The sequence below is a fragment of the Schistocerca americana genome, chromosome 7 (assembly GCF_021461395.2).
Source record: "Schistocerca americana isolate TAMUIC-IGC-003095 chromosome 7, iqSchAmer2.1, whole genome shotgun sequence".
Lineage (NCBI taxonomy): Eukaryota > Metazoa > Arthropoda > Insecta > Orthoptera > Acrididae > Schistocerca > Schistocerca americana.
Window position 1 is genome coordinate 611,935,002 of NC_060125.1, and position 25,148 is coordinate 611,960,149.

Genomic DNA, 25,148 nt, shown 5'->3' on the forward strand with positions numbered 1-25,148 from the left:
GTCACTGTGTCTGCGGTCTTCGGAAGACGTCGTCCTTCTGGATTCGGCTGACGTAGTCACAGTGTCTTGCAGAGTACAAACCTCATTGGCGTCCGGCGTAGACCGTGTGGCAGGCGTTGCACCCCAGGATTGGCACTGCATATTACCAGAGTACACTCATAAACATCAAAGGGGTGTGCCCTGGTAATCTCTCAGCGACTGTGCAAGGTGTACAGGTGAGAGATGAACCACAGCATAGACCTCCTAACAAAGATGGCCAGAGAGGTGGATGACTACTTGCGTGTATTAGACGGGGGCAGCAGCTGTTACTGTGCCAGCCGAATACTGTGACAGGTGGACAGTGTGCCAAACACGATCGTCTACATCTATATCTACATATACATGGATACTCTGCAAATCACATTTAAGTGCCTGGCAGAAGATTCCGTCGCAACGAGAAACGCCTTTCTTTTAACGATGTCCACCCCAAATCCTGTATCATTTCAGTGATACTCTCTCCGCTATTTGGCGATAATACAAAACGTGCTACCCTTCCTTGAACTTTTTCGATGTACTCTGTCAATCCTATCTTGTAAGGATCCCACACCGCGCAGCAGTATTCCAAAAGGTGAAGGACAAGCGCAGTGTAGGCAATCTATTTAGTAGAGCTGCTACAGTGTCCTGCCAACAAAACGCAGTCTTTGGTTAGCCTTCCCCACAACATTTTCTATGTGTTCCTTCCAATTTAAGTTGTTCGTAATTGTAATTCCTAGGTATTTAGTTGGATAATACCGTCTTTAGATTTGACTGATTTATCGTGTAACCGAAATTAAACGGATTCGTTTTAACACTCATGGGGATGACCTCACACTTTTCGTTATTTACGGTCAATTGCCAATTTTCGCACCATACATGTACCTTTTCTAAATCGTTTTGCAATTTTTTCGATCTTCTGATGACTTTAATTAGTCGATAAACAACAACGTTATCTGCAAACAACATAAGACGGTTGCTCAGATTCTCTGTCAAATCGTTTATATAGACAAGGAACAGCAAAGGGCCTGTAACAATACCCTAGGGAACGCAAGAAAATATTTCTGTTTCACTTTATGACTTTCCGTCTGTTACCACGAACTGTGACCTCTCTGACTGGAAATCACGAATCTAGTCATATAAATGATACGATATTCCATAGGAACGCAATTTCACTACAAACCCATTGTGTGGTGCAGTGTCAAAACCCTTCCGGAAGTCCAGAAGTACGGAATCAATCTGAAATCCCTTGTCGATAGCACTCAACACTTCGTGCGACCAAAGAGCTAGATGTGTTTACAAGAACTATGTTTTCTAAATCCGTGTTGACCGTGTCAATGGACCGTTCTCTTAGAGGTAATTCGTAATGTTTGAACACAATTTATGTTCCAAGATCTTGTTGAATAACGACGTTAGTGATATGGGTTTGCAATTTAGTGAATTACGCCTACTACCTTTCTTGAATATTGGTGTGACCTGTGCAACTTTCCAGTCTTTCAGCACGGATCTTTCTTCGAAGGAACGGTTCTATATGATTGTTACGTATGAAGCTATTCCATCAGCATATGTTGGTATACAGTCCGCACCAGATGCCTTGCTTTTGTTAAGTGATTTAAGTTACTTAACTACTCCGAGGATATCTACTTCTACGTTACTCATGTTGACAGCTGTTCTTGATTCGTATTCTGGAATATTTACTTCGTCTTCTTTTGTGAAGAAATTTCGAAAGGCTGCGTTTAGTAACCCTGCTTTGGCAGCACTGTATTCGACAGCATCTCCATTGCTGTCGCGCGGAGAAGGCATTGATTGTGTCTTGCTGCTAGCATACTTCATATGTAACCAGAATATCTTTGGATGTTCTGGCTAGAGACGTCTTCTCATCAGTGGCTGCGAGGTTGGAAGTTTACAGCAGCCGAGTAAAGCAGACCAGGCAGGTAGCAGTCTCGAAGGCAGAGGTCATCTTGGCAATGGTAGTAGCACATCAGAGGCTCAGCCTCTTGGCTGGTTTACGTGAAGCTGTCAGGGCACAGAGGCCTGAGTACTTATATCTGCCCGTCTGAGGCAACGAGGTAACGCCAGGCCGGCGTTAGCCGAGTGTGGTCCACTGTTCCAGGCTCACCAGCGGTCTCCACCAGACTTCTTTGTCGAGTATGGCTTTCAAGGCTTGAATTTTTGCGATTTGAGGTCCACCAGTTACGCAAAACACCGTTTTTCTCAGTACCCAAACATGTTTCGGCACCACTGTGTCATCATCAGTGGGTTTTCGTTTTTGTTTATTCTGCAATGTGGACATTTTTGTTACCTGATTACAAAATTATGTCGGTTTCTAGTTCAAACAACAAATCGTTTCTTTTTGCAAATATCTTTACATTTGGTGAGCATGAATATTCTGCACCACTTTCGTGTTAATTATTACAGGTAGCTTGTCATCTGCAACCAAACGGTGTTGATGAGAAAGTTTTTTTTTTTTCCAATTCACATTTGGCGCCGAATTCTCTGGTGAACAAATGAACACTGACTGCGCAGAGACACATAACAAACCACAATCACACTGTGTTCTGGTGTAGTGAAAAGCGTTTTACTACGTTATTTGTGGAAAATATTTGTTATAGCTACGTATGCATCACATCATCTCAGAATGATACGGAGAATGGAAGTGCTTGCCACACGGAAACGTAAGTAAATACGAAAATAGGCGCGAAAACATCGCGAAAAACTAAATTACATTCTAGAAGATAGGTTACCCATCAGCGAAAAAGAACTTTCTCACCAACATCGTTTGATTGCGGATGACAAGCTACCTGTAATAATTAACACAAAAGTGGTGCAAAAAATTCATGCTCACCAAATGCAAAGGTATTTACAAAAAGAAACGATCTGTTGTTTGAACTAAAAATGCACATATGTTTATAATCATGTAACAAAAGTGTCCACATTGCAGAATAAATAAAAACTAAAACCCACTGATGATGGCACAGTGGTGCCGAAACATGTTTGGGTACTGAGGAAAACGGTGGTTTGCGTAGCTGACACACCTCAAATCCGAAAAAATTTTAACTGCAAACACGGCCAGTATAGGGAGCCGCAAATCGGAAAGATGGATATTCAAGGCTTCAGCTTCTTTTCTTCCCATAATGTCAGCAAGCTGATAGGCCTTTTTATCAAACTTTTACTCTCTCTTTCGAAATCAATCTGTTCTCTTAGAATGACGTGTCTCTTCTCCCAACTCAGGTCATGTCGCTGAATTTATGATTCCAGCCTCTCGCTCACACGAGATGAGGCATTTATCTCCTTGGTTTGTTCAGCTTCCCACAGTGTCGGCCATTGGCCTGTTTGCCGTTTTGATTGCGACGTGGGCACTGGTCCGGCTTAGCTTGTGTTAGTGTTGGCTGGAGAGGACTTCACAATATTTTACATTTGCCCATAATACATTTTTGCAATATAACAATTGTTTCAATGGGATTTAGGCAACGCCTAACTGAAAGCAGAAAGGAATCAAGTCAAACTATGAGTGGCACTTACTGACGAACTAGTAAATCACCATAAAGAATATAAGGTGAAACGATAAGGCCCCTTCGAAATCCCTGAATAACACGAGTTATATTAAGAATGCACTCTTCTTCTTTTATCAAGATTGCTGGCCTTCGATAGACTTATACATCTACTGCCCATTCAGTATACGAGCATCTGCCTCAGGACAGTTTTAGAGCAATGCTGTTCCCTGTCGCCACCACAACCTCTTTTTTAATCTGCTACTAACTTCTTCCAATTTTCATTTCATCCATCACTGAAAGCAATCTTCTTCCTTGCATCCCTTTTCGTACCTTTAGATGACCGTTCCATCTTCGCAGTATGTCTCCCAGCGAAGTTGTTCTCCATCAGTAGTTCAAAATGATTCAAATGGCTCTGAGCACTATGGGACTTAACATCTGAGGTCATCAGTCCCCTAGAACATGGAACTACTTAAACCTAACTAACCTAAGGACATCACACACATCCATGCCCGAGGCAGGATGCGAACCTGCGACCGTAGAGGGCGCGCGGTTCCAGACTGAAGCGCCTTTAACCGCGTGGCCACACTGGCCGGCTCCATCAGTAGTTCTGACTGTCTCATTCTGTCGGTGCACCTTTACTTTCGCAAATGCTGTGATTGGTTTTCCCTCAAATCTGATGGATAGCGCCTCACCCAACTAGTGTCTGACACCAGCGTGGAACTGACAACAAACTGAATATCAGCGTTTAGCGGCCGTTAACGATTTCGTTTTCGTTGCGGGTCAGATAGCAAACAATACATTTCGCAATAGGTTTGAAGAATTACGACGTCACACATGTGTAAATCACCTGCCAGCAAAATAATGAAGATTGCATCTCATCCCCCCCCCCTTTTTTTTACTTTTTTAGGGTGCGCGCGGCCACGCCTGCGGCTGGGGTACTATTTCGCGCCGCACCGCAATCTGCGCGGTATTCTTTGCCTTTTTGGTCGCCCGTTGAATCAAAGCCCTGTCCGGACCCTCCTACATGCCCCTCCCGCTCCCCCGCCATCTGCTGCTGCCCCCTCGTTGCGGGCTCCTGTTTTATCTAACGGCCAACAATTACGCTGATAAACGAGTGGCGCTCTCTGTTGCTGCGCCGGCCCTTTTTTTATTCTCACCTCCCTTCTATGCCCTTCATTGTCGCTGCTCCACAATCACTACCTCTAACTTTTCCGTTTTTTTATCCTCCGCCTGTTTTATTTTCAAATGCCGCTTATCCAGTTGTCAAAGAAACCAGCACACACACACACACAGACACAGACACACACACACACACACACACACACACACACACACACACACACACACACGCATGCACATGCACATATCGACCAAATAGAGCTGATTTTGGGACGTTCTACCGCAGTCTCGAACGCTGAGCCGGAACTTTGTTCTGTGATGCTGTGCACAACTGTCTGTCACGGGCGACAGAGGCAATCGCCTTTACTTCGCACACCCGGCTTCCGCCCGATGGAGGACAGACAGTCACACAGCAGCGCCTTTATTATCGCGCTGTAGGCAGCCCGCTACACATATCCGTAAACGCAGGAATCTGGATACACCCCTGTTACTCATCACAGTATTCTCTCGATTGCCTAAGAACGATTATCTGTAATTCTAGTAAACTATATATTTAACACTATCAGTCGCGATGAGAAGTACTGGAACTTTAGAAAGGACTACATGCAGGGCTTGGACAAAATTACGAAAACGCCGCGGAAAATCGGCACCCTTGTGGCAGCATATGCCACATAAAATATTGCAAAACGCCGTACAAACGAGATTCTTCCGGGGTTCATATCTCGGTCGTTATTAGTGACAGAAAGGCAGAGTCAACAGTATTGGCTAGCTCTTGTGCTACGGACCATCATTTGTACAGCCAATAGAAGAATTGTCGTACAGTAACTGTCCTACAGTACAGACCCAGATTTGAATATTACACACTTCCTCCAGATTAGGGAAACGATACAGATGGTTAGTTCTTTTTGCATTAGATGTCGCCTACGCTACGCCTTAACGGGATTATGGAGGCATCACTTAGTTAATGGGCTGTTCCTGAGAAAACTTGGAAAACATGGTTTTTGGATACGAAAACCTTGGCGCAGATTCCAAGACGTTGATTCAGAGAAAATGCGCAATATTTGTGTCATATATTTCTAGGATCCCGGTATCGAACAAACTTGAAAATATTCTTGATATCTTTATCTGTATTCGAGATACAGATGTTCAAAGTTAACCTATTTGCAGACGTAAAATACGGTCGTCGCGTCCGGTGTGAGGCTTAATCTAAATGACAGATAACAACAGCAGGTTGGTCAAGTTTTAACCGTGTATTCTGTAGGCACTTGTCTAGAAGTAACATCTTCCCGTTTTCAAAAACCTTTATCCGCTATCGAGAATCAAAGCCAAGCTGCCTATTCTAAGACAACTGTGCACAGCAAATGACTGTAATTATTACGACATGTTCCTACGCTCTAGATCTCGAAAAACCTTGAAAATTTCCTTGGTATCTTTATCCGTTTACGAGACACAGAGGTTCAAATTTATCCTACTTGTGCCTTTAAAATACGCGCGTATAAAACGGCGCGAGAAGAAAGCGTGGTTTAAGAAGTGAATTAACAAGGAGAAATACGTTGTAAAGTGTCCCCGTTAAAATCAGAAGGTTTCTGAAAACCTATGTTGTTGTAGTATTAGAGCAAAAGCAACATTTTTGACCACGTAAAATCCAATCTGATATGTAAAATCATATAGTTTCGGGTTGATTCAATTTCACGTAAGTAAGCTCTCAAAATTTAGTTATCCGATTGTGTAATGTTTGTATGACTGGCATGTGTTATCGCAGGAGAGAAAGAAGGGAACCAGATGAAAAATGTCTCCTATCGGGGCACAAACAAGAGCTACCAGCTGCCTCATTTTACCTTCCTCGACAACTTTAAACATTTTCTCAAGAACTATTGAATATACTCGCGCTTTCTCTTCGTGAGAAAAAAGGAGACAGTGGTAGTGGTAAAGAGACAGAAAAGTGATAATTACAGGGAGATAGTAGACATTATTTGAGTTTTAGAGAGTGCGAAGGAGACCACGGCAGGTTAGAGACAAAGAGGGGCAAAATGGCTTTTGAGCATAGTTAACAGCGACAGAAATGTGCTGGGAAAAGAGTGAAGAAGAGAGTGTCAGTGAGAGATGAATAAAGAGAAGGAGAAAGAGGAAATGGAAGGGGGCCACTGATAATGACAGTCAGAGTCGATGGCAATGACAAAGAGGAAGAGATAGATAGTGGCAATGCAAAGACACAGTAGCAGTGGGAAGGAATGAATGAGATTGTAGTAGTAAGGGAAGCAAGAGAGAGACAGTCACTGTTAGAGGAGACGGGTATAGTAGAACGGAGGAGGCTGTGGCTATCAGACTGGAGACATTAACAGTTAAAGAGCCACAAAGAAGCAGCGACGATCCGTTGGGCTGAATGGGCGAGTGACAGTGGCCAAATGGGAGTGGACGAGAGTGAGCTACGTAAGCGATGGACCAATAGGAGCGAGCGAGTTACAGTTAGGGGAGCTTGTGGTAGTGAGAGGTTGGTAGCATATTTAAAAGTGAGCAAATATGTTCGCATGCCTGAATTTATGGGAAAATTATTAAAAGAAGTTTGATGATAACTGTGTCTACTGCCTTCGTGAAGTTCATAAATGAAATCATTCAGCTTTTGGCTGTTAAAGCATTATTAATTGCGATTGCAATTTTGGCATAGGGTCATTTTCAAGCATTGTAATACTTTATAACCCAATCAATAATATCCACATCTGCAACTACAATCTCATGGATACTCTGCAAATCATACTTAAGTGTCTGGCGGAGGGTTTATCATATCACTTGTAATGGTACTTGAATTACGTAACCATTACGGCACCTCACCTGAACCTTCCGATACCAGAAATACTACTGTGTTTCTGTAAAGTAGTTAACATCTTTCTGAGACAACATTCAGATTTGATTTCATTAATAATGAGGTACTTTGATACATCGATATGTTTATATTGCAATGATATTATTGCTATGTGTATTTTTTTCTTTTGTATCTATGATTTTTGATGTACTTGTAACTCTGAGTTTTGGGCCCGTAAGCGATTATTAGCAGTTTGTTAGAGAGTCTGACCTTTAGAAAGTCAAGTCTTGGACGTCATGTTGGAAAGACGCATATTGTCGTCAGCTTATAAAATGTAAACTTTAACAGTGAGGAAGATGTTTTCAAGTATGTTTTGTATTGTGAAGTGATGTTTTGTGTGTTACACGATATTGCAACAAAAGCAGTAAAAAGGAAGTGTAACTTAAATTCGGAGTGCTGATTATTTTTTACATCACCATTGTGCTAACTTTGAAAGGTTTAATCTTCAAGAACGGTTTGTGAAGCGCGTCTATAAAACTTTTGAATATAGCAGAATAAAACCTAGGCCTATTTGCATCCGAGCTTGGAATCATCACCACCTAGATTTTTGACGATTGAGCCATGATTTTACAACGAGACCAGCGTGGGTAACACGAAAAGATGAGTGCCTAGTTTATTCATTATAACATGAAATGACTTTATTAACTGTACTCTAATGACACCTGCCACATAATAACTTCGTTGTTGCCCGAAAATGCAGTATTTAGCAGCGTGAGCAACACCACAATCATTATTAAATTTTGACCTTTGTTGTGGTAGGGTTGTTAGACCCTTCACAATAATTCTCTATCATTCCAATCTCGAACAGCGTGCGGGAAAAACGAACACCTATGTCTTTCTGTGCGAGCTCCGATTTCCCTTATCTTATTATGTTGATCGTTTTTTCCTATGCAAGTCAGTTTCAAGAAAATATTTTCGCATTCGGAGGAGAGCGTTTGTGATTCAAATTTCGTAGATGATTCCGCCCTAACGAGAAACGCCTTTGCCTTAATGATGTCCACCTCAAATCCTGCATCATGTCGCTGACACTCTCTCCCCCATTTCTCGATTGTACAAAACGTGCTGGTCTTTTCTGCACTTGTTCGATATAAAAGTGCTGTGGCGTCCTGTGTAAGAGCAGTTGCATAAAGTGTTGTGCATTGATCTACTGTGTGATATACCATATACGTTACGTTGCAGAGATGGTTCAATAATGATGTGAACAATGAAGTTTAAATGTCACGTAGTAGGTGTGGTATCGACAGCTACGATGCCACGGCGTAGGTACAAGTTCTTATGTTGACACTACGACACCTACACCGCCGACAGCGGCCCCTAGCTGGCGCTGTACAGCTCTACGAGCGCCGCTTGAGATTCCCCCCACTTGATTCCTAGCCGACGACCAAGCAATTTAGCTTCTACTTCACAGGGGGCTAGCCATTACAGACTTTGTTACCTCAGTTACTTCAATGGTAGTTTGTCCACTACCAGTAGCTGTTAGCGTTGATATCTGTACCGCTTCGCACCTACGTGCTCATCTCAGCCAAAGTTAAGAAAGTCTAATGTAATCCTAATTCTGACAATAGTAAACTTGTAAAATCTACCAACAGTATCGAAGCATTTCACCCTTTCCTGCTTCTACTCACTTTCTACATTTGGCCTACCCTTCTGTTTACAGGAGCATATCCAGGCGCCGCCTTCCAGGCGGGATACAAAAGTAGGCGTGGTAAATGGATCGCGAAAGCGGTGAAGTTGATCCATTTATCACGCTGATGCATGTCTGAACGTAACTGCAGATGTAAGCCAAGTATGAGGTTGCGCCGTTGTATTTGACAACGAACGGCAGCTGTGCATTGTGCTCAGTACGTTGCAAACGTCAGTCATGGTCAGAAGAGTGTCCTGTGTTGTTGTGAGTACATTACGACGAAGCAAAGTCACTTCGAACGTGTGCAGTTTGTTGCTGCCCGTATGGTGCGCGCCTTCGTAACCAAGGTAGCCGAAGTGTTTGTTGTTTAAAGAGGCGTCGCAGCAAAGATATATACAGCGTACAGTGAAGGCAGAAAAACTTTATCCGCTAATTCAGAACGCGGTCGAAAGTCTGCTGAGTGGTCGTGACATACGGTCATTGAAGTCCATTGTGATTGAAAATATACAACTATGCCAGACAGTATCGATGACACACTGCCGGAAACAGAGCCACCGTAAAATATTTAGGCGTACCTCTCCGCAGCGTCCTTAAGTCGAATGACCACATAAAACAAAAAGCAGATGAGAGATTCAGGTTCATAGGAAGAATCTTAAGGGAGTGTAATTCATCTACCAAAGAAGTAGTTTATAAGGTGCCTCTTCGTCCGATTCTTGAGTATTGTTGTTTAACCTGGGACCCGTACGAGGTAGAACTGATAGAAGAGATAGAGAACGTCTAACGAAAAGCGGCGCGTCGATTAGTCGGCGCGAGAACATAACGGAGACGCTCAACAAACAACAATGGCAGGCGCTATAAGAGAGGTGATGTGTATCACAGAGTGGTTTCGAAAGAGTCGGACAATGTACTACTTCCGCCCACGTACAGCTCGTGAAATGACCACGACGAGGAAATTGGAGAAATTAGATCTAATACAGAGGCTTACAGACAGTCATCCCACACACCATTCGCGAATGGAACAGTGAAGGGATCAGTATGTGGTACGAAAGTACCCACCTCTATACACCATCTGGTGGCTTGCGGAGTACTGATGTAGAAGTACCGGGTGATCAAAAAGTCAGTAAAAATTTGAAAACTGAATAAATCACGGAATAATGTGGATAGAGAGGTAAAAATTGACACAAATGCTTGGAATGACATGGGGTTTTATTAGAACAAAAAAAAAAAAAAAATACAAACGTTCAAAAAATGTCCGACAGATGGCGCTTCATCTCATCAGAATAGCAATAATTAGCATAACAAAGTAAGACAAAGCAAAGATGATGTTCTTTACAGGAAATGCTCAATATGTCCACCATCATTCCTCAACAATAGCTGTAGTCGAGGAATAGTGTTTTGATCAGCACTGTCAAGCATGTCCGGAGTTATGGTGAGGCACTGGCGTCGGATGTTGTCTTTCAGCATCCCTAGAGATGTCGGTCGATCACGATACACTGGCGACTTCAAGTAACCCCAAAGCCAATAATCGCACGGACTGAGGTCTGGGGACCTGGGAGGCCAAGCATCACGAAAGTGGCGGCTGAGCACACGATCATCACATAACGACGCACGCAAGAGATGTTTCACACATCTACCAATATGAGGTGTTTCTTTTTTTCTTTTTTTTTGGTTCTAATAAAAACCAATGTCATTCCAAGCATGTGTGTCAATTTTTACCTCTCTATCTACATTATTCCGTGGTTTATTAAGTTTTCAAATTTAAACTGACTTTTCGATCACCCGGTGGATGCAGCCAACAGCAGCAAAAGTCACTGCAAAACTGAAAGTCGCGCTCGCGTAACCTGTCAGTGCTAAAACAGCACTAAGCGAGTTCCGTGAGCAGAGAACTGCAGGGCGAGCTCGAATCGCAAACACACTCATCACACGTACAAATTCCCTTCACGGGAAAATGTGGTGCCGAAGCCATAAAACGAGGGCTATGGACAAATGGAAGGAGATCATATCGTCGGATGAGTCTTGATTCACATTGCTTCCAATTTCTGCCGATTTGGCGTCCCAAGAGTTAAAATGGCAGAGGTTCGGCGATGATTTCGGCAGCCATACTGAGGCATTCCATGTACCCCATGGTTACTCAGCAAGCACCCATTACTGCCAAGGATAATATGAACATTTTGGTGGTCTTCTCCGTCTCATGCTACGATGTTGTTCCCCAACAGTGATGCTGTGTTCCAAGACGGCAGGGCTCCGGTTCTCACAGCTCGCATTGCCCAGGACTGGTTCTATGACCACGGGGATGGTGTCTCGCATCTCCCCTGGGCACTACTGACACCAGATTTCAACATTATTCAGTCTTCAGAGAGAAAGCTGCACGGTCGCTATCCACCTCCATCATCGTTACCTGATCTTGTAACTATTTTGCTGAAAGTATGGTATGATATTGCTTCAAAATACTACAGGTTCTGTATTAATCCATTCTGAGGCTACTGGGAGCTGTTTTGAATGCCAATGGATTTCCTACACCATCTGAGGCATGGTAACATGTTGCGCTTTTGGTGCTTCCACATTTTTGTCGACCCTCTGTATCTTGTGTTTTTTTAGTTGTCACTCCATTCACAGGAAATTATGCGGATTCGTTGGTGAAGCCACACTTTTGGTGCAGACCTGCAGTCTATATGAGTACGAGCCTCTACAGTACTGCGGCGAAATGTCGTCTTGAAATATTTTCCATCGCTCCTTCGTTTACCCCTACCGAGCCGCAGAATGCAGTCGGTTTAATACCCTGGCGCACGGACTCCGTCACTAATTTCCAACATATGAACATGAATGCAGTTTACCGACAAGTCGTCCGTCTCAGATTCCCATAAGCTTGCCTCCCCTCTTTGATACACAAGGGTGCCAGTGTACTAGATCATTTGTTCGTGGAAAAATAAAACCAGTGATGACTTGCTGAATACCCTACGTTTTCTGCGTTCCAGTTGGCATGCAGCACAACAACGGGTCAAACTGGAGAGACGAGGGCTGCCGAGGTTCAGTCCTAACCTGCTAAAATTATTCTGTCGGCCAATGTGAGTATGGCTTTGTGGGAGTTCCTACATCCACCTAATAGTATTTTGGTCCTGGGCAACACTTTACCTAATTAACATAAAAACATGTAACTTTCGAAATACATTTTGCTCAATTTCAGCTATGCCAGTCAGCGCTAAGTAATAGCTATCAAGAAAGTAATGCACTAAAGTCATTAATGTAAACAGATGTGAAGTTTTACACACTATCATTTATAGATGGCATTTAAGTTGGATAAGCATCCTTTGAAGTTTATTCCCCGTTTCTTCGCTTCTATGGGTATTTTTGTCGCATTTTTGCCGATAAATGAAGTTCCGGAATTATGTAATACCATTTGCATACGTTGTTGTATTACCAACTTGGGCTCATTCTTACCTGTCAAAAACAATTTTTCGTAAACTTAAACTATTCCGCAATAACGAAATTTTCACTCTACAGCGGAGTGTGCGCTGATATGAAACTCCCTGGTAGATTATAACTGTGTGCCGGGCCGAGACTCGAACTCGGGACCTTTGCCTTTCTCGGGCATGTGCTCTACCAACTGAGCTACCCAAGCACGACTGACGCCCCGTCCTCACAGCTCTAATTCCGCCAGTACCTCGTCCCCTACCTTCCAAACTTCACAGAAGCTCTCCTGCGAACCTTGCAGAACTAGCACTCCTGGAAGAAAGGATATTGCGGAGACATGGCTTAGCTACAGGCTGGGGGATGTTTCTAGAAGGAAATTTTCACTCTACTGGTGAAATTAAATCTACGAGGACGGGTCGTGAGTCGTGCTTGGGTAGCTGAGTTGATAGAGCACTTGCCCACGAAAGGCAAAGGTCACGAGTTCGAGTCTCGGCCCGGCACACAGTTTTAATCTGCCAGGAAGTTTCATACCAGCGCACACTCCGCTGTAGGGTGAAAATTTCATTCTACAAACATCTCCCTGGCTGTGGTTAAGCCATGTCTCCGCAATATCCTTTCTTCCAGGGGTGCTAGTTCTGCAAGGTTCGCAGGAGAGCTTCTGTGAAGTTTGGAAGGTTGTAGACGAGGCACTGGCGAAATTAAAGCTGTGAGGACGCGGCATGAGTCGTGTTTGGGTAGCTCAGTTGGTAGGGCACTTGCCCGCGAAAGTCAGAGATCCCGAGTTCGAGTCTCGGCCCGGCACACAGTTTTAATCTGACAGGAAGTTTCAATAAGTACTTATATTTCTCACAGTAAAATTAAAAAAAAAACTTCCCACCAAAAAAGATTTTTGAAGGAAAATTTGAACCTCGAGTCTAGTATAGAAAAGTTGGAAAATAACGAACAGGGATCTAGTAATGTAGACAGTCATGAAAATTTTTGAAAATATATATTATGTTCACAAGATACATTATAACATTGCTTTTAACTTAAACTCTTAAAGAAATATATTATCAGTAACGGACTAAATAATCTGATTCAATAACAAATCTGTCGAATTTATTGACTTAAAAGGGAATCTTAAAACACTTGATTCTGCAGTAGAGGTGATTGGTTTTAAATTCATCTGTTAGCCTAAGTCACAAGTCTAATTATCGTTCTCAGCCTCCGCGCAGTCAAAGTATTCCAAATTTCTCGGCGCACCAACTTGGACATCTCAGTATAACATAGTAACCACCTTATGCAAAGTGAAACATCGATCAATACATTACGATCCACTGCTCTTTTAGTTACTAACTTCCGTCATTTTAACCGTTAGCGTACATTTTCTATAGTTAGTGCATTTTTTAAAAACCTAGCTCCGACAAATAAAACTACGAGAGCTATTTTTCTGCGTCGCGACTCACACCGTATCTCGGGACGAAGTGGACTCGCTATTTAGCACTGCAGGAACATGTTCAAGTAGATCACGCATCTCCTGCTTGGGAGAACCACCCGAGGGGTGAAAAACAACGGTATTTGGTATTTCCTGACCGCTCCAAAACACTCCATGCCCATCTGTCTAGCAAGATTTTTTTCATTTATTCTGACATTTTTCCCTATTTCGGATTTTTAATTTTCAGTTTCACTGTAACAGCATGGGAGTATGACTAAATTACCTTCGGAATATTTTCATACTTTATTTCAAAACCATTTTCATGCTGTTGATTTAATCATGTGAAGATCGTTGAATCAAAAAATCTGACATCCATATTCATATTATGTTTTCAAAAATTTTCTTACTTGTTTCAAAACTATTTTGATACTATTGATTTAATCATATGAAGATGTAATTTCAAGTCATTGAACCAAAAAGGTGGCATCCATATTCATATTAATAATACAAAAGATGTACTTTACGTATACTACTGAAATATGCTTGCTGTTTAGGTACCGTAGTAACCTACCTTAAAAGCTGTAAGCAGACAACAAACTTTTGAAATACAGGAAGTATTGCGTATTTATCGTCAAATTTAGTTCTTAAGACACGACACCTTTTCTAACTCACGGAATAAGTTGTATGAAAACTGGTAAGTTTCATATTTTGTCCCCATTTAGAAAAATATCTGTGGACGCCTGTTTGTGAATTACGTGTCTCTGCATGGACGGTATCAAAATGGGTCGATTCTGAACATATGTGGATCGGCCTGTTGTCGCCTATGTGGATTTCTGTTATTGTATGTATTTTTCTGTAGGTGGCCTTTCTTTGCTGCTAGTGGTTTCTATGGAATTGCTGCACTCAGAAGTAATTTGGCAATATACAAGGCAGACACCGTTGAATGAAAGTCCTTGGTGCGCAGTTGGTAACTCAAACTGGCGTCGGGGAAGCGGACGGTTATCGGAAACGAAACATGAAATAGAAAACTGGTGAAAAACTACATTTGTTAATCACCAAATATACTAATCCTTTGAGTTTATGATAGGTACCTACCACCTACGATATTCGTAATTGCGAAAATGTAGTTTGTCAGAGCGCTGTTCATATTAATCAGTTAACACACATTTAAGTTTCAGGCACTTGTAAATACTTTTTATATTCATATTTACTTTAGTTTGGCATTTATTTGAACGAAAAAGAAAAACTTTGCGATTTCAAGGCTCAGCTTTACACTGAAGTTTTAGAACCAACTGGCTTTTTGTATTTGCACTTACAGGTCGAACAGTGATGAATGACTAAGTTATTTTGAGAGTTCACAGCAGATGGCTCTGGTTACACTTGTTATTAGTCGATATTCATCACATGTTATGGTTTTATTCCAAACTGACTTGACGGTGCTTCTGTATAAGTGTCGATGTAACCTGCTAAGTTTGTGCGCGAGGATCATAGTATTTTTCAAGGCCATTGGGGTAACTCATCTTGTTTCTGCTCTGATTGCTGCTTGCAATAAATACAGCTAACGAACTCAAGCACGATAGAGTAAAATCTATAGACTTATATTGTTACTTCGCATCTGTGCGAGTTAGTGGATAAATCCCACATTACTGTCCTACAAATCTTGGGTTTCATATATGCTTTCTCGTTGAGCTTTTCCCCCATCAGTCAATGCTTCCATCTCTGGTATAGAGTTCTTAACGTGGAAACAGAAAGGCTGCATCGCTGTTTCGAGCCCACACTGAACTGTATGTCCCAATACGCTTGGATCGATATGTCAATTTAAAAGGCCGAGGATGGCTAAGGCAAACCAATCCGAATACTACATTTTCTTCTGAAGCACTGCAGTGTGCGAACTGACAGCTCTGGTTAAAGAATAGGAGCGAAAATGATGAAACAGTTCCTAAGACACCAACATGAAGCACATCAGGAAGATAGATATTTATTTCTGTTCTCATACTTATAATTCAAGAACTAAAGAGTTTCCCAATTTTCTTCGTACTTTTCGTATTCTCATATCCTATCATCTATCTCTTCTGTAGGGTCAGTGTCGTGTATCATGTCGTTGTTAACTGCTATTTCGACGTAATGTAGAAGAGCATCAAATTTCTTATTTAGAAAAAGCAGTTACATTGTCATTCTCACAATCTTGCTGGTTTCGTCTTCTTTGTCAGTATGATTAAGTTTCACTTTCTTAGCTAGCGAGAATGAACTCCATGTGAAAACAGGGACAGCGTACTCTAATGGTAACATTGAAGAATGGGAGCAACATAAATAAAAGCCGAAAACACACCTGTACTAATACGATAATCTATAACTTTTTAGATAAACAGAACTGTGCACAATCTGAACAGGACGGCGCGTCGGAAGATACAACACCATAATTCCAGTATTGAAAAAAAGCAAAAACCTTTGATAGAATTTTGGAAGGTCGACACGAGAACTTAAGAGCAAATTCCCACAAGTATTTCACCTAAACAACCTGAACATTCAAGATTTACCGGATGAATGGGACAGAGGCCCGGGTGTCCGCCGGCATTCAAGCGTAGTCCGCGCAAAATACCATGGCCGGTAGACGCTCATTTTGCAGGCCACACATGAGGAGAGTTGTAGTGATGGGGGGCACGGGTAGGTGCCGCAGGGGAAATGCTGAGTGCTGGAGTGGAAGTGCCACTCTGAAATGAAGCCTAATGAGCCGTGGTAAAATAAACGCAGAGTCATAGAGCCCACCATTTTTCATTGCAAACTGTTACGATTTTCGCACAGTGTGTTACTTTAACGTAAATATCACAATAACTATGAACATTATGATCATTAACCTGACACATGAAGCTACAAGTAAGGCAAAAATGATTTTTTTAGCAATAGTTTCTGTAGAATCGTTTGAGAAAGACTGCGGGACGCGTGCCTTGATTCTTTCACTGCTGACGGTCCAGAAGTTGGCAAACCCGTGCCTTCCTCCCCTTCCGGACAAACGAATGAACGCGCCCAGGGCTTCTGACGAATGATCACTGCACATCGGCCACCTAATGCTGCGCTAACTATGTACACCTTTCAGGGTCCGAGTAGGTACTTCGAGTAAACCCGTCTACAGCCCTTTCAGAAAGGTGGACTGGAGCACGTTAACACGTACACAAAAAGCCGGCAAATGTACGGCATTGCTTCTTAATTCCGCCACAGCAGTCGGAGTTCATTTGGATAATGCTCCTATAAAAGTCGTAGTCTCTCTTCTTGCCTACATTACTGAGGAAAAAAGACGTTCATAACGGCCCTACTATTAAAATTTTTGCTTGTAAAAAGTGAAATGCGTAATTTGAATTAAATGTACTCATATTAAATTCCTGTAGGTACCACATCCGTAACTTTCTTTTGATTCTGATTCCAAATATTACAAACTAACTCATATTTTCATTGTTAGTGAACGTTTTTAAGATAAGTTGGTTTCACAAACTGAATAACGCCACTGTTCCATCGCCGCTACTGAACTTCCCAAGTTGTTGTTACGTGGTCTTCATTCCGGAGACTGGTCTGAAGCGGCTTTCCATGTCACTCTATCCTCTTCAAAAATGTTTATCTCCAAATAATTGCCGCAACCTACATTCGTTTGAACCTGCTTACTGTGTTCGTTTGTTGGTATCCCTCTACAATTTTTACGCCCCACAATTCTCTGCAGCTCTAAACTGATAACATCTAGATGTATCCTGTCAACCGAGCCCAACTCTTCGTCAAGTTGTGTCACAAATTTCTCTTCTCCCTAATTCTGTTGAATACTTCCTGACTGGTTAAGTTAACTACCCACCTTATCTTTAGCACTGTTCAGTAGCACCACATTTCAAAAGCGTTTTGTCATCAACATCTAAAACCTTCTTATCTAAACTGTTTATCGACAATGTTTCACTTGCAAACATTGCTACATTCTATACAAATTATTTCAGAAAAATTCTCACTGTCGGGATTCACAGTCATGTAGAATTTTTAAAGGGCATCATATTCACCGTTGGCTATAGAAGTTATTTATTTCACTATTGCAGCTTCGGCCTTTGGCCCATTTTCAAGTACTGCTGCAAAACTTAATAATAAAGCACAGAGAGATATGTAGAACAGCACAAACATGACTTGTAGATAGTAGTACATTACAGAAATGGTGAAAATAATAAACACTTACGTTTTTCTTCAGCGCATGTCATATTTTAAAATCGTTCGACACATATACACGTCATCGTCAGAAGTCAGCCTTTTCACTGTAGAAACACAATAGCATCAGACGAGTGAGGAGCTCTTTACATAGCGAAATGATGTACTCGTAAATTACGTTTGCAGTATTAGCATCCTTCATATAAATCGTTATGCGTATTATAACACACTGTTTACATGTGAACTAAGCCCGTTGGGGAGGAAATACATTCACAGCTCAGCCTGTCTGTGCACTTATCCGAGATAGTACATTCTAGCGATATCGGTTGTAAGCTGCACATCGTAACATCATTTATACATCTATTGACAACAATAGCGTCTACGTGAGGACGTAGTTGTATTGTGCATGGAGGCAGGAGAGAAAAATTTATTTATGACAGAGAAACGTAGAAATACATACGTTATAAAGATCTCACATTGGCTTGGGTACTCATACAGAACATCTTAATTTGTTTGCGTACACATTGCAACTGATGAAAAAATGTAGAAGGTGCAATAGGCAAGCCAGTCATACAGACAACTGTCCAGCAAGACAAATTTGGACAATACGACATAAGACGCAGTCTCGTAAATACAGGTTATATCTTCTTGCCAAGCCCTAATAAGCGGAATGTAGAAATGTGAAACCATATGTATGTAGTAATAACTTCCAAAGTGCTTAGAATGTTTTCGATAAAACTATAAAAAGTAATTATACTATAATGTGATGCGCTGCTGAAACAGATTACATACGACAACACACGCGCTAAAGATAAAGTGATGCGTAGAGGCTGAATTTAATTTACAAAATTAATATGTATGTCAGTGCTCCCTCGTTATCATATATTATACGTGTAATACAATAAAAATTATTCGCAACACTAATAAAACTCGTTACATAGCAAGTAAAATATATCACTCTTCTGTAAAAACTGTAAAAAGTAATTATGCTATACTGTGATGCGATGTTAAAACAGATTAGATACGACAACATACGCCCTAAATATAAAGTGAAATGTGGCTGCTGAATTTAATTTACTAAATTAAAATGTACGTCAGTGCACGTCATGCTTCTTCTTGGTCACATATATTACGTGCAATACAATAAAAAACATTCAGAACACTGCTAAAACCCGGTAAACAGATAGTAAAATTTATCAATCTTCTTTTTAAAATGAGGGTATTTGGCCTGTCTCATACATTTTGCATACCAGACGGAATAGTTTTGTTATGGCTGCTTCTTCCAAGGATATCAGTAGGGCCGAGGGAATGTCGTTTGTTCCAGGGGGGCTTATTTCGACTTAGGTCTCTCAGTGATCGGTCAGAGTCTTCTCGCAATATCGTAAATCAACCACCGCTTCCCTTACGTGCTCCCCGACTGTTAAAAATAAATTCTGATTCCTGAACACGTTGTATATAACTTCTCAGTGCTTCTATTTCACTCTTGCTACCTCCAGAATTCCAAAGAATATAATGCGATCAACAAAGTGAAAAACTCTCTCTATGGCTAGAAATGCTATAAACGTAGGTTTTGCATATCATCCAAGGGAAGTCGTGCGGTCACTGTGTTTACTATTTTTCTCAAGAATTCAAACTCATCTTTGCCAAGGTTTTTCCTTTCTTCTGTGTAATATTTGCGTCAATATTTTTTGCCATGGCTTATTAAACTGGTGGTTCGGTAATATTCACACCTGTCACCCGCGCCCGCATCTAGTGGTCGTGCGGTAGCGTTCTCGCTTCCCACGCCCGGGTTCCTGGGTTCGATTCCCGGCGGGGTCAGCGATTTTCTCTGCCTCGTGATGGCTGGGTGTTGTGTGCTGTCCTTAGGTTAGTTAGGTTTAAGTAGTTCTAAGTTCTAAGGGACTGATGACCATAGATGTTAAGTCCCATAGTGCTCAGAGCCATTTGAACCTGTCACCCGGTTTTTTTTGGAACTGGAATTATTACATTGTCCTCGCAGTGTGAGGGTATTTCTCCTCTCTTAAACATTTTGCATACCAGGGGGAATAGTTTTGTCATGGCTTCTTCTCCCGAGGATATCAGGAGTGTTCTCTAGTGGAGAGACCTTTCTTCGACTTACGTCTCTCAGTGATTGGTTACTTTCTTTTTCCTTTCTATAGAATTTTTTCAACTTCATTCCCTTCTACACCCCCTCTACACATATCTTCCTCCTTTTACCTTTCCTTTCTTTGGTTAATACCGTTTTTCCAGCTGAGCTCTAGGCACTCGTATAATTGCTTCTCTTTTCTCCGGAGGCCTCTTTAGTTTTCCTGCAGGCAGTGTCTGTCCTATCATGCTTTCATAGCACTGTATGTGTCCTCTAGGCATTCATGGCTGGCCGTTTTCCGCTTCCTGTCATTCAGTTTTTAGACATTTGTATCCCCTTTGCTTGCATCATTTGCTGGGTTTTTATATTTGTTTGCTTTCATAGAATAAATTCAGTATCTTCTTTAATATCCGAGGACATTTGCTAGGCCTGGAAATTTTACCTACTTTATTACCCACTGTATTCACTATTTTATCTCTCAAAGCTGTCCATTAGCCTTCCTCAGTTTTAGTCAATCTATGACTGCTGTTTCCTTTGAAACTCTCAACAACCTCTGATTCATTCTACTTACCCAGGTCCTATCTCCTTAATTTCCTAATTTCTTGCTATTTCTTCAGCTCTACATTGTATTAATGTATTATATGTGATAACAGGGTAGTATCATGTGCACTGACATACATTTTAATTTTGAAAATTTAATTCAGCCTCTACATTTGACTTTTACTTTAGGGTATGTGTTGTCGTATCTAATCTTTTTTAGCAGTGCATCACATTATAGCATAATTACTTTTTAGAGTTCACGACAAATAACTTATGTTATGAATCCATATCCACCACTGCAAATATATTACAGTTTAAAATATGATTCCGAAATCTCAGTCTCACCACTATATAATCAATCGGAAACCTACCAGCCTCTCCAGATCACTTTCGTGTATAAAACTTTCTTCATGGTTCTTGAAACCAGTTCTTGACTATGATCAGGTGGTTTCCTCTTTCATTTCTTCCCCCACTCAGTATTCTCCTACTACTATTCCTTCTCTCCCTATTCCTACTATCGAAAGTCAGCCCCCAGCAAAAGTACATTTTCGGGTCTCTTAGTTATCTGAATAATTTCTTTCACCTCATTATGGTTTCTTTCCATCTCATCATCATCTGCGGAACTAGTTGCCATATGAACTTGAACCGCTCTGGTGGTTATAGGCTTTGTGTCTATATTGGCTTGGATACTGCATTCACTATACTGTTAATAGTAGCTTACCCACATTCGTGTTTCCATATTCATCATTAGATATACTCCTGCATTACGCATATTTGATTTTGTGTTTATAAACTTATACTCACCTCACCAGAAGTTCTGTTCTTCCTCCCACTACCGAGCAAGATAGCGTAATGGTTACCAGATTGGACTTTCATACGGGAAGTGAATGGTTCAAGCCCTCGTCTGGCCATTCTGATTTAGGTTTTCGATGATTTCCCTAAATCGCATTGCACAAATATTGGGATGCTTCCTTTCAACAGGATGGCCTACTTTCTACCCAGTCTTCCCTAATCCGAAGTGACAGATGACCTCGCTGTTTGTTCCCCTCGCCCCAAATCAAGCAACCAAACATCGTGCCACTAAATCTCACATCATATAATCCTTTCCCGTCTCTAAATTTTCCAGTCCATATTCTCGATTGACAGGTATCACGTTCCTGTCCATAGAATTCCAGTTTTGTGTTTCCTCGTGACACCTCCTGCTGATTAACCCACGTCCAGAGATCTCAATATTTTATGTATTGAATGTATAATTTTACTTACCATAAAACAGGGCAACAGTATAACAATTTTGCCACATTTTGTAACGTAATCTTGTACAAATTTGTGCTGCATTTTATTTTATCTTTAATTGTGGCAGGAATGGAGCTTTTACGTGCAATGAGGTATAATAAATGTGTAATATTTAAGTGTCTTGAAGTTACTCGCAGCTCAGGACAACATTCTGACATGAAGTCTAACACAAGGAAAATAGAATAATATTCATCTGTCCCTGTGCTGAGCTAGCCTTTGATTCTTACATTAAATTATAACTTCCTTACAAATTTTTCCTGTTTGAAGATATTAAGCTCATCAACACATAGGAAACCTATGTCATAGTGTTTACTAATATGTTGAGACTGATTTTGCTACTTTTTAAAATCCAAATAGCTATTAGCCTTCCTCACTGAGAAAAAATAATGGAAAAAACTGAACTACATCAAACAAAGTAATTGAAGAAAACTTTCACACCCTTATTTATGTATCAGGTTAGTGAACCAACACTAGGAAAGAGTGTGTCACAATACTTACACTTAACACAGTATGGTCTAAGTGAAGTAATCAGCTTAAACTGTTCGACACTCACTCACTAGATCAGTAGTATGAGAGAAAACAGTCACTACATATTTAATACAATATTCTGAGCAACTGAATGTCATATTTAGAAACAAAGCTATAATGTGAAATAAACCTTTACCTAATCATCTTGATCTTGAAGCTCTTTTGTCTCTGTTTGCTTTAACAATAACATATGTTTTTGAGTGGAGTCCGCCTTTAGCAAAACACGATCTTGTTTTTGGTCCGGGACATGTTTCACTGCAGTTGCAGCATCATCAGTGTTTTTTTAATGTTATGGCTGTTAAACAGAAGGAATCTTCCTTACTGTTTAACTACATACAAAATATTAGTTTCTAAATCGTAATTAAAGGTTTATGAGTAGCATATAAAAATGTGTATTCATATCTTCTCCTGCTGTATCACGTTTTTATAGTGTCTGTTTTACTTTACAGTTTGTCACCTGCAACTATATGAAACTTAATGCAGGCAAAGCATTTACGCAAAAATCAGGATTTCCAACCTGTAGTTGGTATACCTGAGATTAAGAATTTATGTTTAAGGTTGTGTGTGTGTGTGTGTATCTATTTACATTATGTTTCACTTACGGTTTGTTTTTTGTCATCTTCTCCATTGCCATGTTCAGTGTTTTGAGTTGTCACTGTCACTGTCACTGTCTGTCAGCTGTGATAACAAGATGTCGGACAGTGGATCAGTAGAAGGAGTGAAAACAAGATGGCAGACAGTGGAACAGTTCAAGATGTCTTTGGGAGTTGTTTTGAATTTTTCAATGTGTGTGTGTGTGTGTGTGTGTGTGTGTGTGTGTGTGTGTGTGTGTGTGTTTGTGTGTGTGTGTGTGTGTAGTAGTAGTAGATAATACCAACCCATAGAACTCCTCCTCCCACATGCACACACAGACACATATAACAAAAAATAAATAATTAAATATATATACTTATAATAATAATAATGATAAATCCTCAAACCTACACTCTCCCTGACTCCCTCCCTCACTCTCTCTCTCTCTCTGTCACAAACACACACACACACACACACACACACACACACCCTCTCTCCTCCTCTCCCACTTTCTTTACACACACACACACACACACACACACACACACACACACATACACACACACAACATTTCACATAAATTATTAATCTAAGGCATAGGCACAACAGTTTGAAAATCCTGATTTTTGCGTAAATGTTTTGCCTACGTTAAGTTATATATAGTGGCAGGTGACAAGCTGTGAAGAAAAATAGACTCTGTGATGACGTAATACAGCAGGAAAACCACACCATGTAGTAAGAAGGCATGAATACACAATTTTACGTGTTCCTCAGAAACCTGTAATTACGATTTAGAAACTAATATTTGTATGTATTTAAATAGTAAAGAATATTCCTTAAGTTTAACAGCCATAACAATAAAAAAACGCTGAGGATGCTGCAACTGCTGTGAAACATGTCTGGTACAAAAAACAAAATCGTGTTTTGCTAAAGGCAGACCCTACTCAAAAACTTAACTTAACTTTCTTACTGAATCATTACAGATATTCCGCAAGCTCATAAATGGGATTTGTTTCCTACAGTCTCCATTGTTAAGCTTATTTCTTATGGTTTCATAGGAATTAGGAATATTTTATGATTCATCGATTAAATTCATTTGATACAGAAAATTGGTGATGTTACTATGTTAGCATTTACTCAGTGGTAAGAGAAATAATATGTTGAAGTATATAATTCCCATATAAGTCTAGGGTGTTTCCTCTTGTTTTCTGTGTAAAACTAGTATAACTTCCGGTATTTCTTGGAAATACAAACTTTGTTAAAGTTCTCCTTTATGTATGTACGTCCTTTTACAGTCTCCTTAAACTCTATATGATTCGCTGAGCACTGACTAATTTCAATTTTAGTTTTTGAAAATGAGATTGGATAGTTCTTCAAGCAGTATCAGTATTAAAATATTAATATTTATTAAGACAAAGCCTTTGACATAGAAAACAATTTCACTTGGTATAACGGTTGATTTCTCGTGGCGATTCAGAATCCACAACTTTCCTTTTGCCATAAGTAGCTGCAAACATTAGAAGTAACTGAAGTCAGTTTATCCTTGGTAAAATCAGAAATTCAACAATATAGTTACCTCTTTTTGGCCACAATTGTACAATATTTATGTGTTAAATGAGTTACTTTGATTGTAATCCTAGTGGTCAATCCACTATTTCATATGATTTAGTCTTACTGCTAATATTGGTGAATAACAGATAGGAATATTTCAATATATTCTGATAAATTACAGTTTCATTACCAGCTAGGTTTAACGAGACATGAGGTACAATGGGATTAATTCTGCAGGCGGGATGTATTGGATATATGACAGCATGGGCATGCTGAGTGTTTTATTTTGTTAGTGCACTAAGTGTGTGAGCATCTAGTGGCTTGGTGTCCCATCTCTCCATGAGAAATGCAATTCATTGATGACAGAATTACCAAATACAAGGGAGAAACAAAAGAATTAGAAAAAGTTATAGTAATAGCGTTCCACTCTACAAAGATAGCTATGATATTTACAACATGAAATGTGTGAAAAT